This window comes from Sinocyclocheilus anshuiensis, unplaced genomic scaffold, assembly GCF_001515605.1.
Source record: "Sinocyclocheilus anshuiensis isolate Anshui unplaced genomic scaffold, SAMN03320099.WGS_v1.1 scaffold42, whole genome shotgun sequence".
NCBI lineage: Eukaryota > Metazoa > Chordata > Actinopteri > Cypriniformes > Cyprinidae > Sinocyclocheilus > Sinocyclocheilus anshuiensis.
The window spans coordinates 1,507,754-1,513,425 of NW_015546057.1; the positions used below are offsets into that span (position 1 = coordinate 1,507,754).

At 46.9% G+C, this 5,672-nt stretch overlaps 1 protein-coding gene and 1 long non-coding RNA gene across 2 annotated transcripts in view; one reads left to right on the forward strand and one right to left on the reverse strand.

The window, feature by feature from the left end:
• LOC107699360 (uncharacterized) overlaps positions 1-1,830 on the forward strand; it is a 6,442-nt gene extending 4,612 nt beyond the window's left edge. Inside the window, exon 3 of the long non-coding RNA XR_001635455.1 lies at positions 1,762-1,830. This is a non-coding gene — a long non-coding RNA (uncharacterized LOC107699360). The remainder of the gene's footprint in view (positions 1-1,761) is intronic.
• The window catches only part of LOC107699359 (bis(5'-adenosyl)-triphosphatase-like), a 308,330-nt gene that overhangs the window by 116,377 nt on the left and 186,281 nt on the right, over positions 1-5,672 (reverse strand). The window lies entirely within an intron of this gene.

Consider the following 5,672-nt stretch of genomic DNA (forward strand, 5'->3'; position numbering starts at 1 on the left):
GAAGATCAGCTGTGACTTGACTTGACTCATGAATATCAGCTGTGACTTGACTGCACTCAGGAAGATCAGCTGTGACTTGACTGGACTCAGGAAAATCAGCTGTGACTTGACTTGACTCATGATAATAAACGGTGACTTGACTTGGTTCATGAAGATAAGCGGTGACTTGACTTGCCTCACGACGATCAACTGTGACTTGACTTGCCTAACGACGAGTGACTTGACTTGACTTATGATAATAAATTGTGACTTGACTTGGTTCATGAAGATAAGCTGTGACTTGACTTGACTCATGAAGATCAGCTGTGACTTGACTGGACTCAGGAAGATCAGCTCTCACTTGACCGGACTCATGACAATAAACTGTGACTTGACTTGGTTCATGAAGATAAGCTGTGACTTGACTTGCCTCATGACGATCAACTGTGATTTGACTTGATTCATGACGATCAGCTGTGACTTGATTTGACTCAGGATTGGCAGCTGTAACATAACGGGGCGCTGTTGTGTCCGCCTTTTTGCGATCAGGCTCCACTGTTGCCTCCATTTTGTGAGCGTGCTCTAGTGCGTCCGCCATTACACAAGTGAGTGTGGGGTCGCGTTCCTCCGCGATACCCACAGTGAACGCTGAACCAACAGATAATAGAGCATAGTCCATAAAATCACTTCGAGACGAACGAGGACCCTCATGAATCACTCGTGATTTTACAGGCTGGTTAAGGCCATCACAGAAGAAGTCAATTAACATGCAGTCCGGTAATTCTGAGCCATTAGCCAAAGCCAAATATTCAGATCCAAGTGCAAAGCTTTATTAACCAACATGGTCAGAAACAGGCAAGGGTCAGACAATGGCAACAGGTATATAGAGGGCAAAACACAAGAATATTCCTAGGGCTAGCGTGGGTCTACGATCGCGAACGTAATCCAACGGGGCGAGACTAGAGGGATAAATCCAGGTACACAGGCAAAGATCAGAACACGAGAAAACAGACAAGGCAAGACTAAGATAAGGCTATGAAAAACTAGACAGGCTCCGTAGATTAGCTATCGCTATGAGAGTGATAAACGCTATACAATACTCAGAGTGAGTGTTATATAGTGAATGTGTGATTGGTTACAGCTGTGAGCAATCAGTGCTGTGTGCAATCAGTGCAATGGATGATGGGATATGTAGTCCGGGATGACATGCAACAGTTTGTGTAGTGCGAGAGTCAATGTAATGGAAGGGTGACCTCTGGTGGTGAGTGAATTGAAGTTCATAGACGGGATTCGTGACACATATCAGTCGATATTGATAATTATCATGATGAATGTCAAATCTTTATTTCTTTCAAGTTTAAAAGCAGATTTTTTTCTCCTGGTGAAGGTTGTTGTCACGGTTCATGGGCTCACTGACCAAAATGGTGCCAGGGTGATGCGGAGGAGACGAATTGCTGAAAGTCGTTATTTTTGTTTTATTTGCACACAAAAAGTATTCTCGTAGCGTTGTAAAATTACGGTTGAACCACTGATGTCACATGAACTATTTTAACGAGGTCCTTACTATGTTTCTGGACCTTGATCGTGTTAGGATCCTTGCTGTCTATGGAGGGTCAGAGAGCTCTCGGAATTCATCAAACATATCTTAATTTGTGTTCCAAAGATGAGCGAAGGTCTTACAGGTTTGCTGGTAATATGAGGGTGAGTAATTAATGACAGAATTTTAATTTTTGGGTGAACTATCCCTTTAAGTATTTTTGTGAGGATGGTTTTCCTGCTAAGACAGAACACAAAATCAAACACCCTGCAATAAAACAATAAAACTCACTAATCTGGAGAGAAGATCTCAGAGAAAGATCATAGAATATCACCTTGTCCAAACTTCTCTCCTTACTTATCAGCGAACCCCACCTCCCTCTTCTCGCCAGCAGACTCAAGTCACTGAAAGTTTATTAAGAATGTATATACACCACATATGATGTGTCTTGTGCTCTATGAATGAATAATTGAAAGTATTTGTGTCCAGAATAATCAAAAATCTAAATGAATACATAACCAATAGGCCTATTTGTGATCAGCTAGAAATACAGTCTAAATTTAATGATCACTTGAAAACTGGAGTCAGATTAAACAAGGAGCTAGAGTCAAAATGAAACAAATGAAGTGAACTTTGCAAAAGCACAAGTAAAAGAACAACACGCATTATAGCTTCACCCACACCATTGGATTCCATCGTTGAGCCAATGGGTGGTCTTAAAGTATATGTTTCGATGAAGGTAATCATAATCCAGATCGAGCTCCAGGTGCGCCACTCATCACGCACAGGTGTTGTGCTTCGGTGATCAGTGTGGCAGCGGCGTTTCCAGGGCGACGCTAATCTGGACTCGGGATATATATATATATATATATATATACAGTATATAATTTCCAGCTGAGTGAAAAACTAAGACATGTTTGATATGTTTGGTAGTGATGGGTTCGTGAAGCTTTGAAACCTTTGCGAATCATTTGTTTTGAACCAATTGTTTGGAGCATCTATCAAACGTCATTTGTCATTTTTTGATGCGAGTTTTACAAGTTTGCAGACATTTTAATGAGACATTTGAGTAATTAAAAGGAAAAGTAATAGTTAAAAGTCTCCTATTGGCCTGTTTAGACAAGCCCTGCAAATTAATTCAAAAAAATACATACTTCATGCTTAACGGTATTTGATGTTAATTGTGTTTAATATATTACAGTTTCAATAAAACATTTGCAACAGGTTTGTAAAAGATGGGTTTTTATGCATGTTTTGGTCTGAGATTTTGTTGCATTTTTGACCAGCTGGAGTCATCAGCATGAGGAGTTTTAAGTGCTTCGAAATAGTGCAGTATTTTGCGAAACAATTGGTTCAACTGATTTGAAGCTTCAAAAAGGTTATTTTCTCCCGTCACTCGGTATTTGGTGAATTTGTCAACCAAACACAAAGGTAGCACTTTATTTTACAGTACGTGTACTTCCCTGGTACGTACATGGCAAATATCTTGTACCTACAAGCAAATGAGTGGCAATGTCTCGGTTACGTATGTAACCCTCGTTCCCTGAAGGAGGGAACGGAGATGTCACGTCGGTGACCGACGAATTGGGATCTCGAGAGAGACCAATCCACTTCAACTGTAAACTAAACGAGCCATTGCACATTGGCATGCGATAATTGCATCCAGCTGCCGCTGATCACAGCGTGAGCATAAAAAGGCAGCCAGTGCAATGCACAACAGGTTTTCGCTGAGGAGCCGAGCCAGTGACCCGGCCGCTCAGCAGTGGTACAGCAGCCGTGGCAACGGGACGTGACGTCTCTGTTCCCTCCATCAGGGTATGAGGGTTACATACGTAACTGAGACGTTCCCTTTCAGTCAGTCACTCTCTACGTCACGTCGGTGACCGATGAATTGGGATCCCTACCAAAGCACCATGGATGCTGCCCCTTCCAGTGTCCTGTGCGAGCCGCCTGCGCCCCTTTTTGGTGTAGGCTGGGGCTCGCAACAAGAAGACCAGTCACTGTTGTCATAGCACTACCCACTCAGTGAGATTGGATAACACTGGGAAACGTACCCGTTCCACTTGGAACAAGAACGTTGCAGAAGCCCCATCCTTCTCAAAGGAGGTTTCGGAGGCACTTACACATATGAACATTTACATTTACATTTACATTTAGTCATTTAGCAGACGCTTTTATCCAAAGCGACTTCCAGCACTCACCGTTTAGCTGCATATGGAAGATTAGAGGTGATTGGTAATGGAAATGGCAGAAGTATGTGGGGGAAACACGGGCTCTGAGGCTATACCGTGGACTTTACACATATGGGAACCACTTAAGCCTCTACATACGGAACCCAGCCCTCTACGCATTTGAGGTGAGAAAACAGGAGGATACCCGGCTCCACACGAAGGCTATATAATCTAGCGAACGTGTTTGGGGTCGCCCAGCTCTACAAATATCTGTCAGCGAGGCGCCATGAGCCAGCGCCCAGGAGGATGCAATACTTACAGACAAAGAGCTGGTCTGAGGTCCTAAAGCTTTGTGTCCGGTCCAAGTACCATCTCAAGGCTCAGACAGGACAAAGCAAAGCTAGGGCTGGGTCTGCCTCCTCCGGGGGCAGCGCTTGCAGGTTCACTACCTGATCCCTGAAAGGTGTAGTAGGAACCTTGGGCATATAGCCGGGCCGGGGCCTCAGGATTACCTGGGAGTTAGCCTGCCCAAACTCTAGGCACGAATCGTCGACCGAAAATGCGTGCAGGTCCCCTACCATCTTGATGGAGGCCAGTTAAAACAGGAGCAGAGTTTTCATTGAAAGAAACTTTAGCTCGACTGACTGCAAAGGCTCAGCTGCCTTTGTGCTTTGTGCTTTGAGCACTAGAGACAGGTCCCAAGAGGGTATAGAGGGGGGCAGGGGAGGATTTAACCTTCCCACCCCCCTAAGGAACCTGATGACCAGGTCATGCTTCCCTAACGACTTCCCTTCCACGGGGTCATGGTTAGCAGCAATCGCAGTGACATAGACTTTAAGGGTGGAGGGAGACAGCCTTCGCTCCAACCCTTGCTGCAGAAAGAAAGCATGACCCTGTTCGGCCATTTCTCGGTGAGAAGTACACCACTCGACGAACAGGGTCCACTTCAAGGTGTATGCGTGTCTCGTAGACGGTGCTCTCGCTGAAGTGATGGTGTCAACTACCTCTTCAGGTAGGTCACCAAGAACCTCCGCGTCCCATTCAGGGACCAGACCTGAAGTTTCCAGAGGTCTGGACACGGGTGCCACAGGGTGCCCCATCTCTTGAGTCAGTAGAGCCTTCCTCAGAGGAATCTGCCAGGGAGGGGCTGTCGCGAGGAGCATTAGTTCGGGTAACCAGGTACGAGTGGGCCAATACAGCGCCACAAGAATAACCTGCTCCTCGTCCTCCCTGACCTTGCACAGCGTCTGTGAGAGAAGGCTCAATGGGGGAAACTCATACTTGCGCAGGCCCCGCGGCCAGCTGTGTGCCAGTGCGTCCGTGCCGAGTATTCCCTCGGTCAGGGAGTACAACAACTGGCAGAGAGACGTTTCTGGAGAGACAAACAGGTCTACCTGAGTGGCTCCGAAACGTCTCCAAATCAGCTGGACTGTCTGGGGATGGAGTCTCCATTCTCCCGGGAGCGTAGCTCATGACAGCTCGTCGGCCATACGGTTGAGCAGACCCGGAATGTGAATAGCACGAAGTGACCTCAGAACCTTCCGACTCTAAAGGAGGAGGTGACGGGCGAGTTGCGACGGGAGCATAGACCACCTTGTCAGTTGATGTACGCAACAGTTGCCGTGTTATCCATTCGGACCAGCACGTGCTTACCTTGTAAGCACCCTTTGAGACGGTTCAAGGCAAGGCGCACCGCTAACAACTCTAGGCAATTGATATGCCAGTGCAGTTGGGGGCCCATCCACACCCCCGACACTGCGTGCCCGTTATATGTGGCCCCCCAGCCGGTGGTGGAGGCATCCGTGTAAACCACAGCATGCCTGGAGACCTGTTCTAGGGGCACTCCTGCCCGGAGGAACGTAAGGTCTGACCACGGGGTGAAGGTTTGGCGACAGGCCGGTGTAACTTGGACCCGATGACTGCCACGCCCACCTCGGGACTCGGCCATGAAGCCAGTGCTGAAGCGGTCTCATATGAAGCAGCCC